Here is a 12,555-nt window from a genome sequence, read left to right on the forward strand (position 1 = left end):
TCCTTTTAGAAGTTGGTCAACAAAGCCATCAGTGCTAAGACAGGCCAGACTGATTATGACGCTTCACGCAAGCACTCCCGTGATTTTTGCTCTTCATCCGGCTCTGGAACTCAGAAGCGTCGGGTGTGGATTCCAAGCACGGCACTGCCACCCAGGTTCATTCCGAGGCCATCCTTTGAGGCGCCACGTCCCAACCAGCAATTTGCATCGCCCAAGCCCTATGGAGGCCCCGCTGCTAATGCTGCTCCACGCCCCAATGTGGTGACATGCTTTAAGTGTGGAGAGCCAGGTCACTATAGCCGAGAGTGTCCCCAGAACAACAACCCCATCCAAACTGGAAAGTCTATTGGCCGTGGTAAGCCTGCGGGAAAGACATTCTACGCCAAGCTGGTCACCACTGCTCGTGGCCATGTCAACTATGTTTCAGCCGAGGAGGCTCATAAGGATCCCAACGTCGTCCTTGGTACGCTCCTCGTTAACTGCCATCCGGCATCTGTTCTTTTCGATACTGGAGCATCTCATTCATTCATATCGGAGAACTATGCTCGATTGCATAACACGACATTCCGTGACATGCCCACTTCCATGGTAATTCAAACTCCGGGTTCCAAATGGCAAACCTCTAGAGTAAGCCATGGGAACGAAATTCTTGTTGATAGACTTGTCTTCCTTTCATCCTTAATAGCTCTCAAGTCCTCGGACATAAACATCATCTTGGGTATGGACTAGATGTCAGCCCATTACGCTAAGATTGATTGTGCCACTAGAACCGTTCAACTTACTCACCCATCGGGCAAGACAGTCAATGTCTTAACTCGAGTGGCCAAGCGCCAGCTTTACTCCTTAAATGCCAACCCCCTTCCAGACCTTGAGGATGTTCCGGTAGTCCGAGACTTTCCGGATGTCTTTCCAGAAGAACTGCCAGGTGTTCCACCTGACAGAGATGTTGAGTTTGTGATAGACCTTGTTCTAGGAACCGTTCCAATTTATAGAGGACCCTACAAGATGGCACCCTTAGAACTAGCCGAGCTTAAGAACCAACTCGATGAGTCCTTGAAAAAGGGTTTCATCCGTCCTAGTTCCTCTCCTTGGGCTTGTCCCGTCCTCTTCGTCAAGAAGAAGGATGGAACGGATCGAATGGTTGTGGACTACCACCCTGTCAACCTGGTCACCATCAAGAACAAATACCCGCTTCCCAGGATTAACGATCAATATGATCAGCTTGCTGGATCCTCAGTCTTTTCCAAGATGGATTTGAGGTTGGGCTACCATCAACTCAAAATCAGAAACGGGGACATTCCCAAAACGGCCTTTGTTACTCGTTATGGCCAATACGAATACACCGTGATGTCCTTCGGTTTAACCAATGCCCCAGCTACCTTCTCTCGGTTAATGAACTCGGTTTTCATGGAGTACTTGGACAAATTTGTCGTAGTATACCTCGATGACATACTCATCTACTCCAAGAATGAAGAGGAACATGCCGAACATCTAAGGCTGGTGTTGATGAAACTTCGAGAGCATCGCCTTTACGCCAAATTCTCCAAGTGTGAATTTTGGTTGCCAGAAGTGACCTATCTAGGCCATGTAATCTCTGGCAAGGGTATTGCTGTCAATCCCGAGCGAGTTCAAGCCATCCTTGATTAGACTCCACCTGAGACGGTTAAGCAAGTTCGGAGCTTCCTTGGCTTAGCGAGCTATTGCCGCCGCTTCGTCGAGAATTTCTCCAAGGTTGCTAAACCTCTAACTGAACTCCTCAAGAAAGATAAAAAGTTCGAGTGGACTCCACAGTGCGAGATCAGTTTTCAGGAACTGAAAAGACGCCTGACATCTGCCCCCGTACTGGTACCACCAGATTTCTCCAAGGACTTTATTATCTATTGCGACGCCTCGCGACAAGGACTAGGTTGCATACTCATGCAAGATCGTCAGGTAATTGCCTATGCTTCACGGAAATTACACCCACATGAGGAAAATTATCCCACACATGATCTAGAGCTTGCAGCTGTACTCCATGCACTTAAAACCTGGCGACATTACCTTCTCGATAATCATTGCGAGATCTTCACCGATCACCAAAGTTTGAAGTATATCTTCACCCAACCAGATTTGAATCTCAGGCAAAGACGTTGGGTTGAGTTGATCTCGGATTATGACTTAGCAATAACTTACACCCCGGGCAAAGACAATGTCATGGCTGATGCACTAAGTCGTAAGTCCTATTGTAACAACCTGATGTTACAACAAAGTCAACCACTTCTCCATGAGGAATTTCGTAAGCTTAATCTTCACATTGTTCCTCGAGGATTCCTATCCACCCTGGTGGCGAAACCTACCCTTATGGATCAAATCATAACTGCCTAGCGGTATGACAAAGGCATATCCCGGATTAGGGAAAACATTGCTAGCGGAGTTGCTAAATGTTTTTCCATGGATACACGGGGTGCTGTCTTCTTTGAGAACCGTTTGGTGGTTCCCAAGAAACAACATCTACGCCAGTTGATCCTTAAGGAAGCTCATGAATCCCCTCTCACCATTCATCCCGGTAGTACTAAAATGTATCAAGACCTACGCCAGAGGTTTTGGTGGACTAGGATGAAGAGAGAAATCGCTCAATACATTGCCAATTGCGACGTTTGTCGTTGTGTTAAAGCAGAGCATCAACGGCCTGCTGGCACCCTTCAACCTTTGGCTATTCCCGAATGGAAATGGGATAAAATTAGTATGGATTTCATCACTGGGTTTCCCAGGACCAAGAGAGGGAATAATGCCATCTTCGTCGTGATCGACCGACTTTCCAAAGTAGCCCACTTTCTACCTGTTCGTGAGAGTATCACTGCTAGCCAGCTAGCCGATTTATACATCTCCCGAATAGTGTCTCTTCATGGTGTTCCATTGGAAATTAACTCAGACCGTGGGAGTCTCTTCACCTCTCGATTTTGGCAAAGTTTCCAAAATGCTATGGGAACTCGTCTCTCCTTTAGCACTGCCTTCCATCCTCAATCAGGTGGTCAAGTAGAGCGAGTCAATCAAATTCTGGAAGATATGCTCCGAGCTTCTGTCATCTCGTTCGGAATGAGTTGGGAGAAATGCCTTCCATTCGCGGAGTTTGCCTATAATAATAGTTATCAAGCCAGCTTGGGCAAAGCTCCTTTCGAAGTTCTTTATGGACGGAAATGTCGAACACCTCTTAACTGGTCAGAAACCAGGGAAAGACAACTCTTTAGCCCGGATATGATTCAGGAAGCAGAAGAGCAGGTTCGCGTTATTCGTGAGAAATTGAAAACAGCCCAATCTCGTCAAAAGAGTCAATATGATCGTAAACATAAGCCTATGACTTATGAAGTCGACGAGAAGGCTTACCTTCGGGTTACTCCGTTAAAGGGAACCCATCATTTCGGTATCAAAGTCAAATTGGCTCCTCGTTACATTGGACCCTTTCGCATTCTTGCCAAACGAGGAGAAGTTGCCTACCAATTGGAACTACCTCCGCATCTTTCCAGAGTTCACGATGTCTTCCACGTTTCACAACTCAGGCATTGCTTCGCGGATCCTATCCGTGGAGTGGACCATGAAACGCTTGATCTACAAGATAACCTCTCTTATCGGGAATATCCCGTTCGTATCCTTGATCAGGCCGAGCGTACCACCCGATGTCAGAATATCAAGTTTCTCAAGGTTCAATGGTCACACCATTCCGAGAAAGAAGCCACTTGGGAAAGGGAGGATCGTCTTCGACTTGAGTACCCCACCTTCTTCTCGGGGGATCCTAAATCTCGGGACGAGATTCTTTTGAGTGGGGGTGAGTTGTCACACCCTAGCTAGTTCAAGCATTAGAGTGTGCATCATGTTTAAATTTCTTTTAAGTTTGAAATGGGGAAGGCAGAAACCCCCAACACCCCCCTGGAAACAACTAGGGTTTACTAAAATTATTTTCAATGAACCTGAAATGCCCTTCTAAAAAGTTCACCCCTTTGTCTTAGGTTAGAACCTCTGGCAAAATTGGTGCACAATTTTCTAGGTCAACAGAAGGTCATTGAATTAAATCATAAGTATTTGAATTTGGGCATTTAAATGCTATAAAATAATTTAAATGCTCAAATAATTCTGGGAATAAATGTTTCCTGTTGGAAATATTCTAAACAGAGCTTACATTTATTTTCAGGATTTTTGGAAATGTTTTAGTATTTTTAATAAAGCTAAACAGTTGCAGTTAAATAGAAAACAGAAACAAAATCAAAAAAAGAGAAGGAAGCCACTTGGGCCTTACCTGGCTCGGCCCAACCGACTGGCCAGCGCCTGTCACCCCCTACCTCGCGCCAGGAGGCAGGGGCGCGTGCTCCCCGCGCGCCGGCCACGCGCCGGCCACCTCCTGCTTCTGCCGATGTCCGGGAGATGCCCAGGGACGCCACGCGACCCCCACGTCCCCCTCTCATCCTCTCTCACTCCCCCCTCGTCTCCCTCACTCTCTCCCGCGACGGCCGAGCGCGTCCCTCGCCGCCGATCGCCGTAGTCGCCACCACAGCCATCCCCTCGCCTCTCCGACGAGCTCATTAGCTCCGCCTCGACTCCCTTGTCCTCCCCACCGAGCCACGCATCGCCGGAGGCCCTGCAATGCCGCCTTCGCCCTCGTCTTCAACCTCGGGCATCCGAGCCTTCTCCGGTCGATTTGCCGTCGCCAGGACCTCCCCGAGCTCGCTGACCCCCTCTCCGACTCCGCTGTGAGCTCCTCTTCCTCTTCCCCTAGCTCCCGTGCTCGTTTGGCCTCTGTAGCCGCCGTTACCACCGCGCCCGAGACCTCCCCGCCGTCGGCCATGGCACCGTCATGGCTACAGCCACCGTGGCTCGAAGCCAAGCTCGCAGTTGTCCTCAGTGCAGCACCAGGAACCCGTAGCCACCACCAGCTCCTTCTCCCATGCACCATAGCCTCGAAACCAACCCCGCCCGAACTCCGGCCGCCGCCACGAGCTCGATTCTGGTGAGCTCGCTCCACCCCAGCTCCACCCACTTGCCCCACTAGATGCGCGCGAGTCCCAGCTATGCATAGCACTTCTCCGCCGTCGTTTTGGTCGCCTAAGGGCATTTTTCGAAGCCCTCCGCCATCTCGGCCTCGCCGGCGACTCAACGCCGGCGGGATTAGCCCTGTTGACCGGTGGGTTTGACCACTGACGTGGACTGGGTGGGCCCAGTTGACTTCCCTGAGTCAATGACAAGTGGGCCCCCTCTGTTAACTAAATCAGATTAGTTTTAATTAAAGATAATTAGCTTAATTAACTACTGACACACGGGACCCACCAGTCAGGTTTGACCTAGACGTCCCCATTGACCACTAACGTCAGCCTGACGCATTGCTGACGCAGTAATTGATTTACTGGATTTATTTTTAATCAGGAAATTCCAGAAAATGTTTAAAACTTCTAAAAATCATAGAAATTCAACCGTAACTCCAAATGAAATAATTTATATATGAAAAATGATCAGAAAAATTCAATCTATCCATCTGTAATGGTTTTATGCATGACAAAACAAGTTTACCTTGCTGTTTAAGCAGAATAAGGAAATGCACTATTAAGGCCATGTTTAATGAGCTAATATTTGAATCTTTGATTCAAATGAGTTCATCCCCTTCTATTCTAGCTTGCAATAGGCCAAGACACATTCATATTGCCATGTCATAGCATGCATGTTATTGTTGCATATCGTCATGTGTTGATTGTGTTCCGATGTGTTCTTCGTGGTAGGTTCTGCCTCCGAGGATATTCACGAGTATCCAACTGAAGGGCAGTATCCCGCTACCACTCCATCAGGCAAGCAACCATTGATCATTCCAATACAAACCCATGTTCTCGCTTCTGCTCTTGTTTACTGCATTAAGACAACGCGATTCAAACTGTTGTATGCTACGGTAGTTGAACCCTTATCCTCTGCATGACCTGTCATTGCCACAATAACTAGATGAAACCCACTAGCATGTGTAGGAGTTGATTGAGCCATGTATGTGATTCCTACCTTGCTATGCCTGCTATGCTTAGAGTTGTATCAGGTCTGGTTCATCTGGGTGATGGGCTAGAGTGAAATGCTTATGTCGGTAATGTGAGGGAGGTGTTGAACATGTTTTGGTAAAGGTATCGATGAGAGGCCATGTAGGAGTACATGGTGGGTTGTTTCATTGAGGCCGTCCCTAAGAACTGAGATCTGTATGTGTGATTTTAAGATTCAGCTACTACCATGCATTAGGATCCTTAATTGACCCTCTCGGCTTCTTAATCACTCTAGTACTCTGTCCAGGAGTTGCAAATAGTTTCTGGTGTTTGTAGGTTATGTGTTGGCGGCCGTGCTTAGCGTTGACCCTAGGGGTGGGCTATGTTGCGGTAGATACACCGTGGCACGGTGTACCGAGTCACCCGTTTGGTGTCTCGGGAACCCTGTTCACATCATTCGGGGCCATATGTGGAAACCTCGGTCGGACTCCCTGCGGATGGAACCTGGATAGGCGATAAACCTGGACTAGAGACTTAAGTGTTTAGGTAGGCCGTGGCCGTCACCCTCGCTGGGATTCCGCTTGAAGGTTGCCGAGTACATGTCGTGTAAGCGGCAGTAAGTGGTGAAAGCGTGTATGACAAAGTACACCCCTACAGGGTATAAAACTATTCGAATAGCCGCGTCCACGGTAAAGGACTACTTGGTTGCCTATACAGTTCATAGACAAGTCAATGGATACTAATAAAAGACTCAAGATAAGCGTGAGTACCGAGGATGGCCCTCTCGTAGGATGACGAGAGAGGATCCCCCGTGGAGTATTGTGATGGTGAGTAGTGGACTCGTGTGCGAAAACTATTTTACTGGTGGAGTTCTGTAGGATAGCTTAGCCAAGAGTCAAAGCTGGCTTGCTGCATTAACCCCACCACCTTCTTGAGGATAAGCATGTATAGTAGGATCTGATGTAAGACTTGTTGAGTACCTTTGTACTCATGTTTGATTAATTACTGTTTTCAGACGACACCGCCCACTCCGATGGGTTCTACGTAGACCTTGATGTCGACGAGTGACTAGCCACCCAGGTGGTGATCCTGGCCATGGAGGGCCTTATGTAGATAGACAGGCTTTGAGAAGCCTTCCTTCTTTCTAGAGTCTGTACTCAGACTAGTTGCTTCCGCATGTGCTTGTATGTTTCTATGACTTGAGTGTCGGGTCATGTGACCCCTATCTGTATGAACATGTTATGTATGGCTCTCTGGAGCCTTTAAATAAAGTACTTGAGTTGTAGAGTTTTGTTGTGATGCCATGTTGTATGTACTCATATCGGGCATATTGTGTGTATGATTGAAATGCTTGGTATGAGTGGGATCCGACAATCTAGTTGTTTATCCTTGGTAGCCTTTCTTATGGGGAAATGTAGTCTAGTGTTCCTCGAGCCATAGTAGTCCGCTACAGCCCGGTTCACCGGAGTCCTGCTAGCCCAGCACTACTGTTCAGGACACTTGACTGGCCGGCATGTGTTTCACTTCGTTCCTATGTCTGTCCCTTCGGGGAAATGTCACGCGGTGACTTCCGGAGTCCTGCCTAGCCTGCTACAGCCCGGGTTCCCCGGAGTCCTGTTAGCCCAGTGCTACAGCCCGGAATCACTCGCTGATGACCGACATGTTCGATCTGATTCATGTATGCCTGTCTCCATAGGTCTGTGCCGCTTTGGGTTCACGACTAGCCATGTCGGCCCGGGTTCTCTGTCATATGGATACTAGCGACACTATCATATACATGAGCCAAAAGGCGCAAACGGTCCCGGCCATGGTAAGGCGACACCCATGGGATACCAGGCATGAGGCCGCAAAGTGATATGAGGTGTTACCGGCTAGATCGATGTGACTTGGAATCGGGGTCCTGACACGGGTTGCTACCGAATGGACCGGAGGGCGGCGGCGGCTGTACTGGCCGGAGATGGGGAAGAAGACCTTCCCTGGTCGATTGACTGCTATGGGGGTGCTAGGTGGGGTGGCTTGAGGTCGCCTTTGGTTTCGGAGAGGCTCGAGGCTCCTTAAATAGGCGGTCAGGGTCGGTCCCGACGATGGCTGTGGATAAGAATGCCGGCGACCGTCATTCTGTTGCAGCAGGGGGACGTGGTGGCGACGAGCACTTGCGGACAAGCTTGTGGATGGGCTCGGACTGCTTTGGAGGGCAGCTGGCATGCGGGGGTGACTTGGGCAGTGCCGTACATGTCAGGGCGCACTGTGGCCGCCCGCTAGGCGCCGTGGCCGACCTGACGGCGGAGCCGTAGGGCGCCAGGGGCAGCTCTGTGAGGTGGTAGGGGTCTGGTGCGTCGACTGGTAGAGGGGAAGGGCCAAAACGAGCGCGGGGCATCGGCAGTGGGACGCGGCGACTCGGTGCACGCGCGTGCAAAACGTGCGCTCTGGGCGCGCCCAGAGCACGCACGCTGCGTGTTCGGCAGAATGCCACGGCATGCCAGAGGGCTCCAAATCACCTAAGATTTAGCAGGTCTAGGCTAGGTCCATCTAGGAGTTTAGTAGACAAGATGGTTAGGTCAGGGGATCAATTTCACAAAGCAAACTAATAATCATGCCAAATCTGCTTATACACTCAAGGTGTTCGGCAGAATGCTAAGTGCATCTAGGCAACTCTTCGGGTGGCCAAACTTTCTAGATCAGTGTCTCTTTAGATGAGGGAGAGGATGGCAAGGTCATTGGGACAAAATAAGAAACTTGTTAGTGCAAGCTTTGCAAAACTTCAGTTTTGGACAGAAAGAACAATGCCTCATTGCATGCACTTAAAATCCTCCAATGGGTCCACTCTCCTGGACTTAAGGGTTTTGTAGGATGGGCTATAAGTAGGAAAAAGCTCATGGTTACTAGAGCAAGATACATTAGGGTTGCAGTAGAAAACACCCAACTGGGCCAGAATGAAAATGAGGTTGATTCACTCAAATCTTTCAAAGAACATCAAAGGGTTTTAGCATAAAGTTGAATAATATACTCCTATGAACATCCCATAATTTTGGTGGAAGCTAGAAAGAAATATTTAAATGGGTTGTAGTGCAAAATTGCCCACTGGACCAGATTTGAAAACTTGGTGTAGAGCTCAAAATATCCAAAGAATGAAATATATTTTTGCATAAAAGTGATTTAAAAACATCACATGACATCTCCAAATTTTGGTTGGAATTTTAGATAAATCTATCAAAAGGTTGCAATTCAAATTGGGTCCTGAAACTTAAGAAAAAAACATTTTAAGGAATAAGGCTCAGAAAGGAATAATTATGCAAATAAATCCACTGATAATAGAAATGTTTTTCTTGAGGGGAGAAACAAGTGCAATAATACATTTGGAAAGTTTTTTTCACTTGAGGTAAAACCCCATAATAATAAGGTAAAGAAAGGCCCTGAAACAAAGGAAAATCCAGAAAATAAAAGTTTAAATTTCTTGGCAAAATTTTAATTAATAAAATAAGGGTAAAATTTTGGGGTGTCACAACACTACCCCCCTTAAGAAAAAATCTCGTCCTCGAGATTTGCTAAAAGCTGTTTTTGAAAATATTACTCTTACCATTTCAAAAAAATAACCTCTTTACTTATGCAATAAAAGTGCGGTTTCCGAGAGAGGGCAATAAGTGGTGTAAAACTACAGTGTGGAACACTGGCGCTGCGTGGAAAAATTCATGGTTAGGTGAAAATGAGGGATTTCTACGCTGGATACAGTAAATTTAGAATAAATTCTAAAATTAAAATACGCTGGTCAAACCCGAGAGCACAGTGCTCTCACTGGCTGACAGGTGGACCCGGGGTCCACTGTCAGTCTCTTCTTCTTCCTCACGGTTCCCTCTTCTTCCTCTCTCCCGCACGCTTTACCGCGCTTTCTCCATCGGCGATGTTTAGCGCGTAGGGCATCTAGGCCGTACCGCGGTAGTGCGCGGCGTGCTAGCTGCCGGTGCAGCGTGCACTCACCTCGCGGGCCAGTGTGCTGTCGGCACTGCTCGCGGATTCGCCTCCGAACACCGGTGATCGGGCGACGAGCGGCGCTGGTGGACTTTGCCCACCGTACACCGAGCTCGAGCTATAAAATGGCCGAGGTGCTTCTCTCTTCTTCCTCACACCTGGCCTCGCTTCTCCTTCCCCTTCTTCCTCCTCCATTTCCGTTTACAGGAGTTAGAGATGAGGTTTGAATGGCGGAGGCGATGCTGGATTGGTACGTGATCCTGATGTGCGGAGGGCTGGCGGCATTGCTAGGGCTCTCCATGCTCCTGTGTGCGATGATCCTCGATGATCGTCGTGATGCTGCCGCTCGAGTGTTGGCTCTCCGCGGTGGCGGTGATCACGAGGAATAGGTGTGGTGTTGGGTGCTAACTGTTGTCGGTATGCTGGGTAACTTGCACCAGGATGATTACCCACCAATCTCTCCTTCAGAGGCTGTGGTGTACTAGGGAGATGATTAGCCAGATGCAGCACGGTTACGTGGTGTTGCAAGTAGTGTATGTGTTCGAGTGGTTGTGGTTGTGAGCCTGCTGCCGTGGTGCTGCGCGAATAAAAATCCATGTCGTGAGGAGATATATGTTGTAGCAACTCAGGGAAAAGAAATCTCACTCCAGGATTTCTCGCGAGGAAAAATTAGTTAATCAAAATTTACAGCAGCAAAAATTACTCACTACAATTGAAACCAAATGTTCATCTCATCGCACAAGATTTAGAATAACATGCATGAGTTACAACACTTATCTAAATGCGAGAATAAAAGAACATAGCAGTGACGTCTAGAATGAAAATGGCAACTGGACGGGGTACCGAGAAAACGTCTCTGGTACTGGGGCACACTCTTCTTCTATCAGGGGAAGCGGGTTGATCAGTCGATGAACGCGTCTCTCCTGGTCGGGTCTTAGTGGTCTGCCGATGGCGATCTGAGGATTTAAATCAGCGAGACTCTGGAGATAACCCATCACTCGTTGGGTCAAACGCTCTTGAGCGATGACATACTGGACAAGGTTGGCCAGTACTGGGTCTCTCTCAATTCGTCCGCCGGGAAAAGATGTCACTTCCCCGGGTGCTGCACGGCTCAGAAAGTAATAATACCCTCGTTCGCTGGCATAGGATACCGCGAATCGAAGCGAACAATCGCTTCGTATGCAACCGCTTCTATGGCCATCTGCGGAGTTAGCATAGATTTCCCTAGGAAGGAGACTTCCGTTGGGTCCTGATTTGAGTTTACGGGAGGGATGTGCACTACTGCCCAAATATTTCGAGGTGGAAGAGGTGATCCTCGATTTAAGCAGTTCATACTGGGGTGGCTGGGTAGAACCCATGGTATTGCAGGTAAAGTCCCACAATATTTTAACAAAACTACCTGGGGTTGCATCCGGGGTTCTCAGATAAAAGCTAGGGCTCAGCATGGCAAGAAATGGTTGTGAGGGTTGCGCACAAGATGAGGGGTACTTGGCACGGTCACGAGGTGGCCTTTTATATAGCAACTGGGTTGGGTTATTTACCGCGGTGAGGGGCACTTGTTTGCTGGTTCTGCTCTCATGGTGGTCGGGGTCAAAGCCACAGATACACACATCTCACAAAAGTGACGTGTTACTGTGGGTGCCGTCGGGGTTGGCTTTGGTAGCCACACCCGGGATTAAAATGTAGCCGTACACCAACGCACTCATGCATGGCCATTATTCAAAATAGGAATGCACAAGCATGTAGCATTCTAATATGGCGACACATGATCACACAATTGCAGGGCGTGGGGCATACTATGACTTGGCACTACTCGAGGGACTTAGTCTACCTCGTTTATATCTAAGTGAGCGTGCCTTGTGGATGTCGAGGCTTCTCCATTGGCTTCACTGTCGGGGTTAGCTGCAGGTGGATGCGGAACTGCAGGGCCGGGGTAGTGATGATGACCATCGCGGGGATTGTTGGCCACAATCCCGTTGGAGTGTGTTCCCAAAAGGCGACGAAGTACTTCTAGGGTCATCAAAGCACCTTGGTCGATGGCTGGGGCTGATCTCAAGGTCTCGATCGGTTGTCCGAACAGCACGACTGGGTTGTCGGCGTCGGGCTCAGCTTCTCTTCTTGCCGGGGCTCGGCGAACCAGTTCTCCACGAGCTGCGATCAGATCAAGGGTGATTTGATCGAACAGTCCCTCTAGTGCACTTACATAGCGCACCAGATGCAATAATGCAGGATCCGTCTCGTGATCTCCGTTGGCAACTTGTGGTGGTCTACCATACCCGTCACGGCTAGGGTAGTAGTAGAAGGAGCGACAGTTAACTCGGGGAGACAAGTGCTGGAGTTGAACTATAGCTTCTCGAGCAGCTAGTTGGATGGCTTGTGGCTCAAAGGAAGTTGTCCTTCCGGTGAACCTGTAGGAGCGTTCTGGCGATAGACCCCTACCATAGACGTGCACAGTGGCCCAAAATTGACGGCTCTCACCGCTCATGGACCCTTGGTACACAACATATTCTGGGGGCTCTTCTAATGCAAAGGCACAACGGGTAAGGTTTGCTAGCACGGTCACAAAACCTCCAAGGTTGGTTGCTGTGGTCTCATTGTGAACAATGGG

This window comes from Triticum aestivum, chromosome 2A, assembly GCF_018294505.1.
Source record: "Triticum aestivum cultivar Chinese Spring chromosome 2A, IWGSC CS RefSeq v2.1, whole genome shotgun sequence".
Classification (NCBI taxonomy): Eukaryota; Viridiplantae; Streptophyta; class Magnoliopsida; order Poales; family Poaceae; genus Triticum; species Triticum aestivum.